We start from the raw sequence: 20411 nt of genomic DNA, 5'->3' as shown, positions 1-20411 counted from the left end.
ATAAAGATATATTTAAAAAAAGAATTCCTCATCCCCCTCTAGTATTAAGTAGTTGATTTTAAGATTGAGAATTTCCCCTTAAATCGTTATTTTTTTTAAATTTTCGATTTCTAATTCTGAGGTTCGTTTACATCCATTAACTGGTAAGTTTTTGGCTTCCCTTATAAAGTGGGACTATGTGGTTACATCTGATATTGATCTTATTGGAAAGGCGGGATGTTTGTGTTTGCCTCTTTAACACTTCCTGAAGTAATCAGTTATTTTATTTTTTTTAGTCTTTTTTTAAAAATTCTTTATTAGTTAAGGTATTACAAATGTGTCCTCATCCTCTTCATTAACCCCCATACCCCCCACCCCCCCCGACTCATGCTCTCATCCCCCTGTTGTCCATGTCCATTGGCTTGGCTTATATGCATGCATACATGTCCTTTGGTTGATCTCTTCTCCTTACTCCCCTCCCTCCCCTACTTTCCCTCTGGGGATTGATCGTCTGATCGCTGTTTCTCTGTCTTTGGATCTGTCCCTGTTCATCAGTCTATGTTGTTCTCTATAATCCACAAGTGAGTGAGATGATGTGGTATTTATCTTTCTCTGACTGGCTTATTTCACTTAGCATAATGCTCTCCAGTTCCATCCATGCTGTTGCAAATGGCAAGAGTTCCTTCTTTTTAACTGCAGCATAGTATTCCATCATGTAGATGTACCAGTTTTCTAATCCACTCATCTGCTGATGGGCATGTAGGCTGTTTCCAAATTTTAGCTATGGTGAATTGTGCTATGAACATAGGGGTGCATATATCCTTTCTGATTGGTGTTTTGCTGGTATCTTGGGATATATTCCTAGAAGTGGGATCAGTTGTTTTATTTATTCATTTGAATTTTTATAGGAATGTATTTGAACCCAAACTGCAGACAACTGCTCGAGAGCAAGGTCTCAGATGTTTCAGTAATTGGTTGTTTTAAAAACCACCTTAAATGCTGATAAATTTGTTATTTTGGGGGCGTTTTATTTTTTTAATTATTTTAAAAATATTTTTTATTGATTTCAGAGAGGAAGAGAAAGGGAGAGAAAGAAACCCCAATGATGAGAGAGAATCATTGATAAGCTGCCTCCTGCACACCCCACACTGGGGATCAAGCCTGCAACCCGGGCATGTGCCCTGACTGGGAATGGAACCGTGACCTCCTGCTTCATAAGTCAATGCTCAACCACTGAGCACACCAACTCGGCCACTTTCTTTTTACATTATTATTATGGAGCCATGTATGTGGGTTGTTTTGTTTTTTTGAGAGTTTAGAAATTTTTTTAATTTTTAAAATATATTTTATTGATTTTTTACAGAGAGGGGATAGAGAGTTAGAAACATCAATGAGAGAGAAACATCGATCAGCTGCCTCCTGCACCTCCTACTGGGGATGTGCCTGCAACCAAGGTTTATGCTACTGACCAGAATTGAACCTGGGACCCTACAGTGTGCAGGCTGACACTCTATCCACTGAGCCAAGCCAGGGTTGCGCACCGGGTTCATGATGTTCAACGCCTGGCCCTGGGGGTTCAGGCCTCCCACTGTTGCTGCTGCGGAGGGACAGCTGGTCGTGGCCCGCTGGCTGGCATGGCGTTCATGTTCTGCAGGCTGGGCTGCAGGCTGGGCTGGAGCTGAAGGTTCATGGGCTTCCTCATGGACACTGATGGGGGCGAAGTTCTGGCCGAGTTGAAGAAGCCAGCTAGTGACATGCTCACAGGCCAGGGCTAGGACTGAGTCGGAGGCTGTGGTGTCTGGGGTGTGTTGGGCTGTTGTGGGGTGTCCAGGGTGGTGCTCAAGGAGGGGATGGAGGACTGCTGAGGCACATGACGGGTGTTCATGGTGGCATCCACTGGCACATGAGCTACCCCTGCGGCAGGCGATTCCCAATCCGCTGTTGGCGGAACCGGAGCAGCTGCTCGAGGAGCTTCTGTTTGATTTTGAGGCATAAGGGAATGGGGCATGGGTTTTCCTGGCAGCGTTTGGCATGGTAGCAGCAAAGGGCGAATAGCTGCTTGCACACTGGGCAGCCACCATTGACCTTACGCTGGCAGCGCTTGGGGTGCAGCACAACACGCTTCATGGTCTGGCAGTTGGTCCGAGAGCAGCTGGCGTCGCGGCACTGGCGGGTATGCCTCAGGGTCTGGATGCAGCGCAGGAAGCTCAGGCGCCGAGCCTCCCGGATTCTCCTGAACTGCATCTCCCCCTGGTTGGCGCCCCCACCGCCCTCCTCTGCCTCTTCATCCAGGCCCAGCCCCACCTGCAGCAGCCTGTGGGTGTGGCCATTGGTGTTGTAGCAGTTGAGGCAAAGGTCGTAGTCCTCGCACCCGGGACAGTGCCAGCCTGTCTTCACCCGCTGCTTGCACTCAGTGCAGGTGAGGACACAGCGGTCCTGGCCCTGGTTGCGAAACTCCAGCAGCATCGCTAGGCCACTCTCTGTGTCCTCGTGCAGTTCCTCCTTCGCTCCTTCGGCGACCCTCACAAATTCCTGAAAGCTTTAAGAAGAAAAAAGAAGCTGGAGCCATGTATTTTAATTGAATCAAGTTACAGAAATGAACATTCCTTATATTGGCCCAAATGCTCAAAATAATAGCAATGATAATCCTCTTTACAGCACCTTCTGCTTTCTTTTAAAAAATTTTATCCTCACCCTGGCCGGTGGGCTCAGTGGTTAGAGAGCCAGCCTGCGCACAGAAGGGTGGAGGGTTCGATTTCTGGTCAAGAGTACATATCTCAGTTGCAGTTCACTCTCCACCCCCATGAGGGCACCTGTGGGCTGCAACAATTCGGTATGTCTCTTTCACACCAATATTTCTCTTTCTCTCTCCTTCCTTCTTTTCCTTCCTTTCTCCCTCCCTTCTAGTCTGTCTCTGAAAAGCAATGAGGAAAATGTCCTCAGGTGAAGATTAACAACCAAAATGGGGGGCAAAATGAAGACATTTCCAGATGAATAATATGTAAACTTTTAAGATTCATTAAGAAACCAACCCGGTTAAAAAAAGACATGGGAAAAAGAACTTGAATAGACATTTCACCAAAGAGACAGGAATGAGAATATGATCAACATTATTAGGCATTTGGAAAATACAAATCAAAACAATAATGAAATGTTACACCCCCTAGAATACAAAGAGTGAGAATATTTTACGTGGGCTGTGGGGACACTGAAAGCCTTCTGTATTTTTGCTCAGAATGTAAAACACTACAGCACTTTCCATTAAAACAGTCTATATATTTAAGGGAAATGTATTATTTTCTAGGAGATTATGTTACAAATACTGATTGAAAAATAACTGAAAAATCTGAATGACCAATTTTATTTTTTCCTTTCGCCACCTACAGTTTTATTCTCTGTAAGAAAATAGTCTCTCCCACCCTAACTGGTTTGGCTCAGTGGATAAAGCGTTGGCCTTCAGACTGAAAGGTCCAAGGTTCCATTCCGGTCAAGAGCACATGTCCCGGGTTGCGGGCTCAATCCCCATTGGGGGGTGTGCAGGAGGCACCCAGTCAATGATTCTCTCTCATCATTGATGTTTCTATCTCTCTCTCTTCCTCTCTGAAATCAATAATATACATATAGCCAAACCGGTTTGGCTCTGGATAGAGCGTTGGCCCTCGGACTGAAAGGTCCCCGGTTCGATTCCAGTCAAGGGCATGTACCTTGGCTGCGGGCACATCCACAGTAGGACGTGTGCAGGAGGCAGCTGGTCGATGTTTCTCTCTCATAGATGTTTCTAACTCTCTATCCCTCTCCCTTCGTCTGTAAAATATCAATTAAAAATATTTTAAAAAGTATATATCTAAAAAACAGGTAGTGTTACAAAAAAAAGATACCTGTACCAGGGCCTTCAATTCCTCATGCCCATCAGCCCTTGTCTTCTTACCAATCCTTCCTTGCTCTCATTCAAGAAATAGGACTTAGTCTGCCTTAAAGCAGATTCAGTCAAGGACTAAGTTTGTTTTTTTCTGGAGGTCACTTTAGTAGAATTGCTGGTCTGTGGGGACCCATGGGACATGCCTCTGCCTGGAAGCATACACTGGTACTAGAGGCCCAATGCATGACATTCATTCGTGCACTGGGGGTGGGGGGGGGGGAGGTCCCTCAACCCTGCCTGTGCCTTCTTGCAGTCCTGGACCTCTCAGGGGATGTCCTCCTGCCAGCTTAGGCCTGCTCCCGCAGTCGGACATTTCCCCAGGGGTCTTTAATGCTGCTGCTGAGGCAGGAGAGGCTCCCACCACCGCTGCTGCACTTGCCAGTCCCGGGCCCAGCTTCTGGCTGAGCAGCGCTCCCCCTGTGGGAGCACAATGACCACCAGGGTGCAGCTCTTTGGTGAGTGTCTGCCCCCTGGTGGTCATTGCAAGTCATAGCAACCAGTCATTCCACCGCTTGGCCAATTTGCATATTAGGGTCTTATTATATAGGATCTCTCAAACTTTGCTTTTGCTTTTGCTGACCTGTTTTACCCTTAACGCCTTTTTTTTTTTTCCAATTTTGCGAGACAGCACTTTGGTTTCACTGGCGCGGGAGGAATCCCACCGCCTTCCCACCTTCTGCAGTCAGCGCCACAGTCTTCAGTTATCACGTGTCTAGAGACACCCGTGGGCCTCGCTCTTCACAGCCCTGCCCTCCCCACCGGTTCCTCCACGACAACCCGTTTCCGACCGAGGTCGCCAGACCGGCTCCACTCAAATCCCAGACGTCCCCCGCGCAAACTCCTCCAGGGCTTTGTCCCTGGTCTGACCACATCTCCGACATCTCGGGTCCTACCGGCTTCGTTGCTCGTCCCCAGGCTCCTCCGGACCTCGGTTCCTGGGCGCTGTCGCCTGTGGGAACTGCACTTCCGGTAAGATTGCCGCCCCCATGGTGCACCGCGGCAAGGCCATGGGCGCCGCCATCTTTCCAGTCCGGGAGGTCCCGAAGTTGGGGCTAAAATATAAAACACAACCGGAGCCTCGTTGGCTTTCGATAGGCTCCGGCCTCTGAAAACTTACTCAGCGCGGTGCTGCTGACCCAGGGGGAGGCTGTCACGCGTCCAAAAGGTGATTTCAAAATTCTCTTGAAGGGCGAACGCCATCCATGTCGACCGCTTGGGACCGGCTCGGAGGGGAGCTGGGCGTGGCCAGCGTACGTCACAGAGTCAGGGCGTGGCCACAGGACGTCACAGAGCCAGGGCGTGGTCACGGTACGTCACAGATCCAGGGCGTGGCCACGGTAAGTTACTGAACCGGGGCGTGGCCACTGTACGTCACAGAGTCACGCCCCCGTCTGCAGAGGACTCGGGTGCCCAAGCGGCGGATAGAAATCGTTGAGGAAGTGAGTTGAGCCTTGGCATCTGCCGCGAAGTCTTGCTTAGCGCAGTATCAGGTGGGCCGGCGCGGGGTGCGGTCGGGAGTGGGGGGCCGTGAGTGGGGCCAGTGAGGCGAGAGAAGGGCTCTTTGGGGACTTTGCGTTCGGTCACTAGGGAATCTTGGCTTTAGGGGTCCTCCCCTTGGCGGCCAAGGTTACCAAGTGAACGAAGGTGTTAATGATGGACAATGCGAACGGCGGGGTGGGTTGTCGGCCTGGGTGACGCTGTGGTGCTCAGGGATTAGGAACTGGAGAGGCCGGAAGAAGGGTCGGCGGCACAAAAGGGCGGAGGCGGCCGTGGCCGGGGCCCAGGGTCCAGCGGCTCCTGTAGCAGCGGCGGCCGGGACGGGCCCAGGCCCCGGGTCGCAGGGCGCGCTGATCGGGGACCGGCTGTACTCCGGGGTGCTCATCACCTTGGAGAATTGTCTCCTGCCCGACGACAAGCTCCGCTTCACGCCATCCATGTCGAGTGGGCTCGACACCGGCATGGAGACCGACCTCCGCGTCGTGGGCTGCGAGCTCACCCAGGCGGCCGGCATCCTGCTCCGCCTGCCGCAGGCGGCCATGGCGACGGGCAGGGGCTGTTCCAGCGCTGCTTCTACACCAAGTCCTTTGTGAAGCATTCCATGGAGCACGTGTCGATGGCCGGCGTGCACCTGGCCTCCAAGATCGAGGAGGCTCCGCGGCGCATCAGGGATGCCGTGAACGTCTTCCACCGCCTCCGGTAGCGGCGGGAGAAGGAGAAACCGGCGCCGCTCCCGCTGGATGAAGAGTATGTGAACCTGAAGAACCAGATCATAAAGGCAGAGAGACGGGTTCTCAAGGAGCTGGGTTTCTGTGTCCACGTGAAGCACCCGCACAAGATAATCGTTATGGACCTTCAGGTGTTAGAGTGTGAGCGGAACCAACACCTGGTGCAGACCTCATGGGGAGCCTCTGAGGGTAAGTGACTAAGATCTCTCCTCTGCGGCACAAGCGCTTCGGTGCGGGGACAGCGGCCGTCCTCAGCCTCTCCCAGGCAGGCTCCGCGGAAGGCTGGCCGAGATGGTGTACGCTCACATTAGTCCAGTGCTGGCCGACGCTGCTGTGGTTCTGATGGTTGTGCTTTGGTAATTGTATTGATTAGACTTGATAACTGCCTTGACTTGAATTTTGTTCCTTTAAAACTGCTGTACCTACCTGTGCACTAAAGATGCAATACCTATCTTTGAGAAAAATCTATGGAAAGCGGTAAGAATTGGCTGATGGGACCTGGGACTTGAGTATGGGATTATGGCATCATTTCTGCAGGTTCTAGAGCTGCCCTTTTCAGCAGCTGCGAAAAGGTAATGCATCTTTTTTTTTTAATTTTTTTTTAAAATATATTTTATTAATTTTTACAGAGAGGAAGGGAGTTAGAAACATCGATGAGAGAGAAACATCGATCAGCTGCCTCCTGCACACTCCCTACTGGGGATGTGCCCTCAACCCAGGTACATGCCCTTGACCGGAATGGAACCTGGGACCTTTTAGTCCGCAGGCCGACGCTCTATCCACTGAGCCAAACCGGTTTCGGCGGTAATGCATCTTTAGATGACCCCACGGGCACTTTATATTGTAACATTTCAAATGTAGCAATCAGCTTAAGTATGTTTGAGGGATTTGTTTTTAGAACTTAAAAGTTAATAGGGTAATATTATCACCACAATTTGAGTATTGAAAATATTTTAAGACCACAAAACTTCTCGATGGTTATGTGTATAAAATGTTTGAACTGTTCACTTGCAATGCTCTGGTTCCCGGGTCTCGGTGCCCTCACACTTGTTCTCGGTCACCTCCTGGTGCGCCCATCGGAACGTGCAGAGCTTGAGAAACCTTGGAGTGGCTTTGTCGGTCGCCTTCTCCAGGGCTTGGGAGCAAGGATACCCGATACCCGGGTGGGGGTGGGGCGGGGGGGGGGGGAAGATCAGGCAAATCACAGCAGGATTTGGCTCGCCTGTGGATGCAGCTTGACTCAGGCTTGTCCTATTGGGGTATGTTGGGAGCAGTGACTGTATGACTGTTCAACTGTTTTCTCATGGAATTAATCCTTGTGTGTGCAATATTATAAAGTTTCATATGAGGTCAGATTTTGCTCTGTTAAATCTTAGAAAATACATATGAAAGAAAATGTTAAATGTAGCCAATTTTAAAATGTTACCTTTTAAAACAGCAAGTTATTTTTGTATTTCTCTGTTTTCTATGATAAAGTTTTTAAATGTACTGATTATGGTGAAATTGTAGTATTTTGATGCTCTTGTCTGAGTTTATGAATATTCATTTTAAGACACCTTGTTGAAATGGGACAGTTTGGAAATGGTTCCTGGATAAGCCTGAGAAGAGGACTGCCCTCGGGCACGGAGCCCTCCTCGGCATGCTGTTCCCATGCTCCCAGGGCGATGCTCCCTTTCCGAGCGGACTCCCTCGTGGAAGGAGGAGGGCCAGGCTGTGGACACCTCTTGAAAGAAGAGGAACGCAAGAGGACGGCTGGTCTCAGAAAAGTCTGGTGGCTCCGTGCTCAGCAGTCCATTGAGTTTGCATGTTTCTCTGCACTACGGATTCTGAGCACTTAGATTTCTTTAACCAAGTACTTTCTCACCCCTGTTTTCTTCCTGAGGTATTGTGCTTTGTATGAGAGCAGGCCAAAGTTGAGAGGGAAAAGTAAAGTTAAAGTTGGTTCTCTTTCATAGCAACACCGATTGACATTCAGCCAGCTTAAAAAATTTTTTGCCACAAAAAAAAAAAAAAAAAGAACTGGAGGGAGCTCTGGCCGGTTTTGCTCAGTGGATAGAGCCTCGGCCTGCGGACTGAAGGGTCCCGGGTTCTATTCTGGTCAAGGTCGCGTACCTGGGTTACAAGCTCCTCCCAGGCCAGGGCCCTGGCCAAGGCGCATGCAGGAGGCAACTAATCAATGTGTTTCTCTCACATCAATATTTCCCTCTCTCTTTCCCTATCTCTTCCACTCTCTACAGTGGTTCTCAACCTTCCTAATGCCATGACCCTTTAATACACGTTAATACAGTTCCTCATGTTGTGGTGAACCCCAAGCATAAAATTATTATTTTTTTAAATATATTTTATTGATTTTTTACAGAGAGGAAGGGAGAGGGATAGAGAGTTAGAAACATCAATGAGAGAGAAACATCGATCAGCTGCCTCCTGCACCTCCTACTGGGGATGTGCCTGCAACCAAGGTTTATGCTACTGACCGGAATTGAACCTGGGACCCTACAGTGTGCAAGCTGACACTCTATCCACTGAGCCAGGCCGGTCAGGGCTAGAAATGGTATTATTAATACACACCAGCATATCCATCTCAGCAAGCAAGAGTAGGGAGGGCGGGATATTTATGTCTCTGGGTGGGTCGGGTGGAGGTGCAGGCGGTTGCAAGAAGCTGGGTCTAGAGCTGCTTTTCTCAGCGGCTTAGTTGTCTCCTGGGACACCTGAAATGAGAATAACAGGAAAACAGCAGAGAGGACAGGAGCCTCCAGTGGGGACCATAGGAAGTACTGAGCGCAGGGGAGAAACTGAGGGCATGGGCAAGTACAGAATATGCCTCACTGTTAGGTCCTAACAGGGTCTGGCTGCCTGGGACCCACGCGGCTGCTGCTGCATGGCTGCGGGCGGCATGGGCGTCCCCGAGGCTGCTGGAACTGGGCGTGTCCTGCCAGGCCTGCAGCCATGCCAGCGCTGCCTTCCTGCTGCTGCTGCTGCTGCTCCGCGGCATCCCTCTGTGCTGTGGTTCATTCTCGCCACGCTGGGGTTGCGCCCCGGGTTCACGATGTTCAAGGCCTGGGCCTGGGGGTTCAGGCGTCCCACTGTTGCTGCTGCGGAGGGACAGCAGGTCGGGGCCCGCTGGCTGACATGGCGTTCAGGTTCTGCAGGCTGGGCTGCAGGCTGGGCTGGAGCTGAAGGTTCATGGGCTTCCTCATGGACACTGATGGGGGCGAAGTTCTGGCCGAGCTGAAGAAGCTGGCTAGTGACATGCTTACAGGCCAGGGCTGGGACTGAGTTGGAGGCTGTGGTGTCTGGGGTGTGTTTGGCTGCTGTGGGGGTGTCCAGGGTTGTGCTCAAGGAGGGGATGGAGGACTGCTGAGGCACATGACGGGTGTTCATGGTGGCATCCGCTGGCGCAGGAGCTACCCCTGCGGCAGGCGGTTCCCAATCCGCTGCTGGCGGAACCGGAGCAGCTGCTCGAGGAGCTTCTGTTTGATTTTGAGGCATAAGGGAACGGGGCATGGGTTTTCTTGGCAGCGTTTGGCATGGTAGCAGCAAGCGGCGAATACCTGCTTGCACACTGGGCAGCCTCCATTGACCTTACGCTGGCAGCGCTTGGGGTGCAGCACAACACGCTTCATTGTCTGGCAGTTGGTCCGAGAGCAGCTGGCGTCGCGGCACAGGCGGGTATGCCTCAGGGTCTGGATGCAGCGCAGGATGCTCAGGCGCCGAGCCTCCCGGATTCTCCTGAACTGCATCTCCCCCTGGTTGGCGCCCCCATTGCCCTCCTCTGCCTCTTCCTCCAGGCCCAGCCCCACCTGCACCAGCCTGTGAGTGTGGCCCTTGGTGTTGTAGCAGTTGAGGCAAAGGTCGTAGTCCTCGCACCCGGGGCAGTGCCAGCCTGTCTTCACCCGCTGCTTGCACTCAGTGCAGGTGAGGACACAGCGGTCCTGGCCCTGGTTGTGCAACTCCAGCAGCATCGCTAGGCCACTCTCTGTGTCCTCGTGCAGTTCCTCCTTCGCTCCTTCGGCGACCCTCACAAATTCCTGAAAGCTTTAAGAAGAAAAGAGAAGCTGGAGCCCTGTATTTTAATTGAATCAAGTTACAGAAATGAACATTCCTTATATTGGCCCAAATGCTCACAATAATAGCAATGATAATCCTCTTTACAGCACCTTCTGCTTTCTTTTAAAAAATTTTATCCTCACCCTGGCTGGTGGGCTCAGTGGTTAGAGAGCCAGCCAGCGCACAGATGGGTGGAGGGTTCGATTTCTGGTCAAGAGTACCTATCTCAGTTGCAGTTCACTCTCCACCCCCCATCAGGGCACCTGTGGGCTGCAACAATTCAGGATGTCTCTTTCACACCAATATTTCTCTTTCTCTCTCCTTCCTTCTTTTCCTTCCTTTCTCCCTCCCTTCTAGTCTGTCTCTGAAAAGCAATGAGGAAAATGTCCTCAGGTGAAGATTAACAACAAAAAAGCGGGGCAAAAATGAAGACATTTCCAGATGAATAATATGTAAACTTTTAAGATTCATTAAGAAACCAACCCGGTTAAAAAAAGACATGGGAAAACGAACTTGAATAGACATTTCACCAAAGAGACAGGAATGAGAATATGATCAACATCATTAGGCATTTGGAAAATACAAATCAAAACAATAATGAAATGTTACACCCCCTAGAATACAAAGAGTGAGAATATTTTTACGTGGGCTGTGGGGACACTGAAAGCCTTCTCTATTTTTGCTCAAAATGTAAAACACTACAGCACTTTCCATTAAAACAGTCTATATATTTAAGGGAAATGTATTATTTTCTAGGAGATTATGTTACAAATACTGATGGAAAAGTAACTGAAAAATCTGAATGACCAATTTTATTTTTTCCTTTCGCCACCTACAGTTTTATTCTCTGTAAGAAAATAGTCTCTCCCACCCTAACTGGTTTGGCTCAGTGGACAAAGCATTGGCCTTCAGACTGAAAGGTCCAAGGTTCGATTCCGGTCAAGAGCACATGTCCCGCGTTGTGGGCTCAATCCCCATTGGGGGGTGTGCAGGAGGCATCCAGTCAATGATTCTCTCTCATCATTGATGTTTCTATCTCTCTCTCTTCCTCTCTGAAATCAATAATATACATATAGCCAAACCGGTTTGGCTCTGGATAGAGCGTCCGCCTGCGGACTGAAAGGTCCCAGGTTCGATTCCAGTCAAGGGCATGTACCTTGGTTGCGGGCACATCCCCAGTAGGACGTGTGCAGGAGGCAGCTGGTTGATGTTTCTCTCTCATCGATGTTTCTAGCTCTCTATCCCTCTCCCTTTGTCTCTGTAAAAAATCAATAAAAAATATATTTAAATATATATATATATATATATATATATATATATATATATATATCTAAAAACAGGTAGTGTTACAAAAAAAAGATACCTGTACCAGGGCCTTCAATCCCCCATGCCCATCAGCCATTGTCTTCTTACCAATCCTTCCTTGCTCTCATTCAAGAAATAGGACTTTGTCTGCCTTAAAGAAGATTCAGTCAAGGACTAAGTTTGTTTTTTTCTGGAGGTCACTTTAGTAGAATTGCTGATCTGTGGGGACCCATGGGACATGCCTCTGCCTGGAACCATACTCTGGTACTAGAGGCCCAATGCATGACATTCATTCGTGCACTGGGGGTCGGGGGTGGGGGGGGGGAGGTCTCTCAACCCTGCCTGTGCCTTCTTGCAGTCCTGGACCTCTCAGGGGATGTCCTCCCGCCAGCTTAGGCCTGCTCCCGCAGTCGGACATTTCCCCAGGGGTCTTTAATGCTGCTGCTGAGGCAGGAGAGGCTCCCACCACCGCTGCTGCACTTGCCAGTTCTGGGCCCAGCTTCTGGCTGAGCAGCGCTCCCCCTGTGGGAGCACAGTGACCACCAGGGTGCAGCTCCTGTGTTCAGTGTCTGCCCCCTGGTGGTCACTGCAAGTCATAGCAACCAGTCATTCCAACGCTTGGCCAATTTGCATATTAGGGTCTTATTATATAGGATCTCTCAAACTTTGCTTTCGCTTTTGCTGACCTGTTTTACCCTTAACGCCTTTTTTTTTTTTCCAATTTTGCGAGACAGCACTTTGGTTTCACTGGCGCGGGAGGAATCCCACCGCCTTCCCACCTTCTGCAGTCAGCGCCACAGTCTTCAGTTATCACGTGTCTAGAGACACCCGTGGGCCTCGCTCTTCACAGCCCTGCCCTCCCCACCGGTTCCTCCACGACAACCCGTTTCCGACCGAGGTCGCAGACCGGCTCCACTCAAATCCCAGACGTCCCCCGCGCGCAAACATCTCCAGGGCTTTGTCCCTGGTCTGACCACATCTCCGACATCTCGGGTCCTACCGGCTTCGCTGCTCGTCCCCAGGCCCCTCCGGACCTCAGTTCCTGGGCGCTCTCGCCTGTGGGAACTGCACTTCCGGTAAGATTGCCGCCCCATGGTGCTCCGCGGCAATGCCATGGACGCCGCCATCTTTCCAGTCCGGGGGGGTCCGGGAGGGGCGGAAGGGGGGGCTAAAATAAAACACAACCAGCGCCGCGTTGGCTTTCGATAGGCTCCGGCCTCTGAAAACTTACTCAGCGCGGTGCTGCTGACCCAGGGGGAGGCTGTCAGGCGTCCAAAAGGTGATTTCAAACTTCTCTTGAAGGGCGAACGCCATCCATGTCGACCGCTTCGGACTGGATTCGAGGGGAGGTGGTCGTGGCCACGGTACGTCACAGAGCAGGGGCGTGGCCACGGTAGGTCACAGAGCCAGGGCGTGGCGAAGGTACGTCACAGAGCCAGGGCGTGGCCACGGTAGGTCACAGAGCCAGGGCGTGGCGAAGGTACGTCACAGAGCCAGGGCGTGGCCACGTGCGTCACATGGCCAGGGCGTGGCGAAGGTACGTCACAGAGCCACGCCCTCGGCTGCAGCCGGAACGTCTGGCAGTGTCCCTAGCGACCATCGGAGGGAGGACTCGAGCGCCCCAGCTGCGGATAGAAATGTCCAGAAAGTGAGGTGAGCCTTCGGCTGCTGCTGAGGAGTCTTGCGAAGCGCAGCATCGGGTGGGTCTGCGCGGGGTGCGGACGGGAGTGAGGGGCCGTGGGGGGGCCTGTGATGCGAGAGAAGGGCTCTTTGGGGACTTTGCGTTCGGTCACTAGGGAATCTTGGCTTTAGGGGTCCTCCCCTTGGCGGCCAAGGTTACCAAGTGAACGAAGGTATTCATGATGGACACTGGGAACGGCGGGGTGGGTGTCGGCCTGGGTGATGCTGTGGTGCTCAGGGATTAAGAACTGGAGGGAGACAGAGAACCTAGAGACAGAACCTAGCAAGAGAACATGGCAAAAGATCCTGGACAGAACCTGGCTACAGAACTTGGCTGGAGAACCTAGACAGAACCTGGCTACAGAACCTGGCTAGAGAACCTAGCGAGAGAACATGGCTACAGAAATTGGCTGGAGAACCTAGACAGAACATGGCAGGAGAACCTGGGCAGAACCTGGCTGGAAAACCTAGCGAGAGAACATGGTAACAGAACCTGGACAGAACCTGGCAACCGAACCTGGCAGAAGAACCAGGCTACAGAACCTGGCGACCGAACCTGACTGGAGAACCTGGCTGGAGAACCTAGCGAGAGAACATGGCTACAGCACCTGGCTGGAGATCCTAGACAGAACGTGGCTGGAGATCCTGGCTGGAGATCCTGCCTAGAGATCCTAGCTAGAGAACCTGGATAGAACCTGGCTAGAGAACGTGGCTATGATGATGACCTGAACGCGGCCTCCATGTCATTCCTCCTTCACTGACTCTATCCACACCTTTGGGGACCCCTGGAGACTTGCTAGGGTTGGACCCCAGCAATGAACAAAATAGATCCAGAGACATAGAAGCATGGAACAGACTGATGAATTTCGAAGGAGGGTGGGGTGGGAGTGGGGGGGAGAGATTAACTAGGGAACTTGTATGCATATATGCATAGCCCATGGACACAGACAATAGGGTGGTGAAGGCCTGGGGGGGGGCAGGTGCACGGCGGAGGGGGTCATTGGGGAAAAAGGGGGACATCTGTAATACTTTCAACAATAAAGATAAATTTTAAAAATAAAAAAATAAGAAAAAAAAGGACTGGAGGGAGCCCTGGCCGGTTTTGCTCAGTGGATAGAGCGTCAGCCTGCTCACTGAAGGGTCCCGGGTTCTATTCCGGTCAAGGTCACGTGCCTCAGTTAGAGGCTCGTCCCCCGCCAGGGCCCTGGCCAAGGCGCATGCAGGAGGCAACTAATCAATGTGTTTCTCTAACATCAATATTTCCCTCTGTCTTTCCCTCTCTCTTCCACTCTCTACAGTAGTTCTCAACCTTCCTAATGCCGTGACCCTTTAATACAGTTCCTCATGTTGTGGTGACGCCCCAAGCATAAAATTATTATTATTTTTTTAAATATATTTTATTGATTTTTTACAGAGAGGAAGGGAGAGGGATAGAGAGTTAGAAACATCAATGAGAGAGAAACATCGATCAGCTGCCTCCTCCACCTCCTACTGGGGATGTGCCTGCAACCAAGGTTTATGCTACTGACCGGAATTGAACCTGGGACCCTACAGTGTGCAGGCTGACACTCTATCCACTGAGCCAAGCCGGTCAGGGCTAGAAACAGTATTATTAATACACACCAGCATATCCATCTCAGCAAGCAAGAGTAGGGAGGGCAGGATATTTATGTCTCTGGCTGGGTCGGGTGGAGGTGCAGGCGGTTGCAGGAAGCTGGGTCTAGAGCTGCTTTTCTCAGCGGCTTAGTTGTCTCCTGGGACACCTGAAAGGAGAATAACAGGAAAACAGCAGAGAGGACAGGAGCCTCCAGTGGGGACCATAGGAAGTACTGAGCGCAGGGGAGAAACTGAGGGCACGGGAAAGTACAGAATATGCCTCACTGTTAGGTCCTAACAGGGTCTGGCTGCCTGGGACCCACGCTGCTGCTGGACCTGCTGCTGCTGCATGGCTGCGGGAGGCATCGGCGTCCCCGAGGCTGCTGGAACTGGGCGTGTCCTGCCAGGCCTGCAGCCATGCCAGCGCTGCCTTCCTGCTGCTGCTGCTGCTGCTCCGCGGCATCCCTCTGTGCTGTGGTTCATTCTCGCCACGCTGGGGTTGCGCCCCGGGTTCATGATGTTCAAGGCCTGGCCATGGGGGTTCAGGCCTCCCATTGTTGCTGCTACGGAGGGACAGCAGGTCGTGGCCCGCTGGCTGGCATGGCGTTCAGGTTCTGCAGGCTGGGCTGCAGGATGGGCTGCAGCTGAAGGTTCATGGGCTTCCTCATGGACACTGATGGGGGCGAAGTTCTGGCCGAGTTGAAGAAGCTGGCTAGTGACATGCTCACAGGCCAGGGCTGGGACTGAGTCGGAGGCTGTGGTGTCTGGGGTGTGTTGGGCTGTTGTGGGGTGTCCAGGGTTGTGCTCAAGGAGGGGATGGAGGACTGCTGAGGCACATTACGGGTGTTCATGGTGCCATCCACTGGCGCATGAGCTACCCCTGCGGCAGGCGATTCCCAATCCGCTGCTGGCGGAACCGGAGCAGCTGCTCTAGGAGCTTCTGTTTGATTTTGAGGCATAAGGGAATGGGGCATGGGTTTCCTTGGCAGCGTTTGGCATGGTAGCAGCAAAGGGCGAATAGCTGCTTGGACACTGGGCAGCCCCCATTAGCCTTACGCTGGCAGCGCTTGGGGTGCAGCACAACACGCTTCATGGTCTGGCAGTTGGTCCGAGAGCAGCTGGCGTCGCGGCACAGGCGGGTATGCCTCAGGGTCTGGATGCAGCGCAGGATGCTCAGGCGCCGAGCCTCCCGGATTCTCCTGAACTGCATCTCCCCCTGGTTGGCGCCCCCATCGCCCTCCTCTGCCTCTTCATCCAGGCCCTGCCCCACCTGCACCAGCCTGTGGGTGTGGCCCTTGGTGTTGTAGCAGTAGATGCAAAGGTCGTAGTCCTGGCACCCGGGGCAGTGCCAGCCTGTCTTCACCCGCTGCTTGCACTCAGTGCAGGTGAGGACACAGCGGTCCTGGCCCTGGTTGCGAAACTCCAGCAGCATCGCTAGGCCACTCTCTGTGTCCTCGTGCAGTTCCTCCTTCTCTGCTTCGGCGACCCTCACAAATTCCTGAGAGCGTTAAGAAGAAAAGAGAAGCTGGAGCCCTGTATTTTAATTGAATCAAGTTACAGAAATGAACATTCCTTATATTGGCCCAAATGCTCACAATAATAGCAATGATAATCCTCTTTACAGCACCTTCTGCTTTCTTTTAAAAAATTTTATCCTCACCCTGGCTGGTGGGCTCAGTGATTAGAGAGCCAGCCTGCGCACAGAAGGGTGGAGGGTTCGATTTCTGGTCAAGAGTACATATCTCAGTTGCAGTTCACTCTCCACCCCCATCAGGGCACCTGTGGGCTGCAACAATTCGGTATGTCTCTTTCACACCAATATTTCTCTTTCTCTCTCCTTCCTTCTTTTCCTTCCTTTCTCCCTCCCTTCTAGTCTCTCTCTGAAAAGCAATGAGGAAAATGTCCTCAGGTCAAGATTAACAACAAAAAAGCGGGGCAAAAATGAAGACATTTCCAGATGAATAATATGTAAACTTTTAAGATTCATTAAGAAACCAACCCGGTTAAAAAAAGACATGGGAAAACGAACTTGAATAGACATTTCACCAAAGAGACAGGAATGAGAATATGATCAACATTATTAGGCATTTGGAAAATACAAATAAAACAATAATGAAATGTTACACCCCCTAGAATACAAAGAGTGAGAATATTTTTACGTGGGCTGTGGGGACACTGAAAGCCTTCTCTATTTTTGCTCAGAATGTAAAACAGTACAGCACTTTCCATTAAAACAGTCTATATATTTAAGGGAAATGTATTATTTTCTAGGAGATTATGTTACAAATACTGATTGAAAAGTAACTGAAAAATCTGAATAACCAATTTTATTTTTTCCTTTCGCCGTTTACACTTTTATTCTCTGTAAGAAAATAGTCTCTCCCACCCTAACTGGTTTGGCTCAGTGGATAAAGCGTTGGCCTTCAGACTGAAAGGTCCAAGGTTCGATTCCAGTCAAGAGCACATGTCCTGGGTTGCGGGCTCAATCCCCATTGGGGGGTGTGCAGGAGGCACCCAGTCAATGATTCTCTCTCATCATTGATGTTTCTATCTCTCTCTCTTCCTCTCTGAAATCAATAATATACATATAGCCAAACCGGTTTGGCTCTGGATAGAGCGTTGGCCCTCGGACTGAAAGGTCCCCGGTTCGATTCCAGTCAAGGGCATGTACCTTGGTTGCGGGCACATCCACAGTAGGACGTGTGCAGGAGGCAGCTGGTCGATGTTTCTCTCTCATAGATGTTTCTAACTCTCTATCCCTCTCCCTTCGTCTGTAAAATATCAATTAAAAAATATTTTAAAAAGTATATATATATATCTAAAAAACAGGTAGTGTTACAAAAAAAAGATACCTGTACCAGGGCCTTCAATCCCTCATGCCCATCAGCCCTTGTCTTCTTACCAATCCTTCCTTGCTCTCATTCAAGAAATAGGACTTAGTCTGCCTTAAAGAAGACTCAGTCAAGGACTAAGTTTGTTTTTTTCTGGAGGTCACTTTAGTAGAATTGCTGATCTGTGGGGACCCATGGGACATGCCTCTGCCTGGAACCATACACTGGTACTAGAGGCCCAATGCATGACATTCATTCGTGCACTGGGGGTCGGGGGTGGGGGGGGGGAGGTCCCTCAACCCTGCCTGCGCCTTCTTGCAGTCCTGGAACCCTCAGGGGATGTCCTCCCGCCGGCTTAGGCCTGCTCCCGCAGTCGGGCATTTCCCCAGGGGTCTTTAATGCTGCTGCTGAGGCAGGAGACGCTCCCACCACCGCTGCTGCACTTGCCAGTCCCGGGCCCAGCTTCTGGCTGAGCAGCGCTCCCCCTGTGGGATCACAGTGACCACCAGGGTGCAGCTCCTGTGTTGACTGTCTGCCCCTGGTGGTCATTGCAAGTCATAGCAACCAGTCATTCCACCGCTTGGCCAATTTGCATATTAGGGTCTTATTATATAGGATCTCTCAAACTTTGCTTTCGCTTTTGCTGACCTGTTTTACCCTTAACGCCTTTTTTTTTTTTCCAATTTTGCGAGACAGCACTTTGGTTTCACTAGCGCGGGAGGAATCCCACCTCCTTCCCACCTTCTGCAGTCAGCGCCAGTCTTCAGTTATCACGTGTCTAGAGACACCCGTGGGCCTCGCTCTACACAGCCCTGCCCTCCCCACCGGTTCCTCCACGACAACCCGTTTCCCACCGAGGTCGCAGACCGGCTCCACTCAAATCCCAGACGTCCCCCGCGCGCAAACACCTTCAGGGCTTTGTCCCTAGTCTGACCACATCTCCGACATCTCGGGTCCTACCGGCTTCGTTGCTCGTCCCCAGGCTCCTCCAGACCTCAGTTCCTGGGCGCTGTCGCCTGTGGGAACTGCACTTCCGGTAAGATTGCCGCCCCCATGGTGCTCCGCGGCAATGCCATGGGCGCCGCCATCTTTCCTGTCCTGGGGAGTCGGGGATGGGCGGAAGGGGGGGCTAAAATATAAAACACAACCAGCGCCGCGTTGGCTTTCGATAGGCTCCGGCCTCTGAAAACTTACTCAGCGCGGTGCTGCTGACCCAGGGGGAGGCTGTCACGCGTCCAAAAGGTGATTTCAAACTTCTCTTGAAGGGCGAACGCCATCCATGTCGACTGCTTGGGACGGGATCCGAGGGGAGGTGGGCGTGGCCAATGTACGTCACAGATCCAGGGCGTGGCCACTGTACGTCACTGAGCCAGGGCGTGGCCACGGTACGTTACAGAACCACGCCCACGGCTGCAGCCAGAACGTCAGGCAGCGTCCCTAGCGACAGCCACAGGGAGGACTCGGGTGTCCCAGCTGCGGATAGAAATCGTTGCGGAAGTGAGTTGAGCCTTGGCATCTGCCGCGAAGTCTTGCGAAGCGCAGTATCAGGTGGGTCTGCGCGGGGTGCGGACGGGAGTGGGGGGCCGTGGGGGGACCTGTGAGGCGAGAGAAGGGCTCTTTGGGGACTTTGCGTTCGGTCACTAGGGAATCCTGGCTTTAGGGGTCCTCCCCTTGGCGGCCTAGGTTACCAGGTGTACGAAGGTATTAATGATGGACAATGGGAACGGCGGGGTGGGTTGTCGGCCTGGGTGACGCTGTGGTGCTCAGGAATTAGGAACCGGAGAGGCCCGAGGAAGAGTCAGCGGCACAAAAGGGCGGCGGCGGCGGCGACAGCGGCTGTAACGACCGTGGCCGGGGCCAAGGGTCCAGCGGCTCCTGCAGCAGCGGCGGCCGGGACGGGCCCAGGCCCCGGGTCGCAGGACGCGCTGATCGCGGACCGGCTGTACTCCGGGGTGCTCATCACCTTGGAGAATTGTCTCCTGTCCGACGACAAGCTCCGCTTCACGCCATCCATGTCGGGTGGGCTCGACACCAGCCTGGAGACCGACCTCCGCGTCGTGGGCTGCGAGCTCATCCAGGCGGCCGGCATCCTGCTCCGCCTGCCGCAGGCGGCCATGGCGACGGGCAGGGGCTGTTCCAGCGCTGCTTCTACACCAAGTCCTCGTGAAGCATTCCATGGAGCATGTGTCGATGGCCGGCGTGCACCTGGCCTCCGAGATCGAGGAGGCTCTGCGGCGCATCAGGGATGTCGTGAACGTCTTCCACCGCCTCCGGCAGCGGCGGGAGAAGAAGAAACCGGCGCCGCTCCCGCTGGATGAAGAGTATGTGAACCTGAAGAACCAGGTCATAAAGGCAGAGAGACGGGTCTCAAGGAGCTGGGTTTCTGCGTCCACGTGAAGCACCCGCACAAGATAATCGTTATGAACCTTCAGGTGTTAGAGTGTGAGCGGAACCAACACCTGGTCCAGACCTCATGGGGAGCCTCTGAGGTTAAGTGACTAAGATCTCTCCTCTGCGGCACAAGCGCTTCGGTGCGGGGACAGCGGCCGTCCTCAGCCTCTCCCGGGCAGGCTCCGCGGAAGGCTGGCCGAGATGGTGTATGCTCACGACAGTCCAGTGCTGGCCGACGCTGCTGTGGTTCTGATGGTTGCGTTTCTTGTTAACCCTCTGTCGTGCTTTGGTAATTGTATTGATTAGACTTGATAACTGTCTTGACTTGAATTTTGTTTCTTTAAAACTGCTGTACCTACCTGTGCACTAAAGATGCAATACCTTTGAGAAAAATCTATGGAAAGCGGCAAGAATTGGCTGATGGGAACTGGGACTTGA

General features: G+C 52.2%; 2 pseudogenes across 2 annotated transcripts; both read left to right on the top strand.

The window, feature by feature from the left end:
- Positions 1–4884: 4884 nt before the first annotated feature.
- Positions 4885–6320, top strand: LOC308530694 (cyclin-L2-like; annotated as a pseudogene). The gene is made up of 2 exons: positions 4885–4943; positions 5616–6320. The product of its transcript is annotated as a cyclin-L2-like (transcript).
- Positions 6321–18861: 12541 nt separating this feature from the next.
- LOC308530693 (cyclin-L2-like) lies at positions 18862–20080 on the top strand (annotated as a pseudogene). The gene is made up of 2 exons: positions 18862–18967; positions 19266–20080. The product of its transcript is annotated as a cyclin-L2-like (transcript).
- The last annotated feature ends 331 nt before the right edge of the window (positions 20081–20411 follow it).

The sequence above is a fragment of the Myotis nattereri genome (assembly GCF_964212035.1).
Source record: "Myotis nattereri genome assembly, chromosome: 15".
In the NCBI taxonomy this organism is placed as follows: domain Eukaryota; kingdom Metazoa; phylum Chordata; class Mammalia; order Chiroptera; family Vespertilionidae; genus Myotis; species Myotis nattereri.
This window is presented reverse-complemented; position numbering and strand designations above follow the sequence as displayed.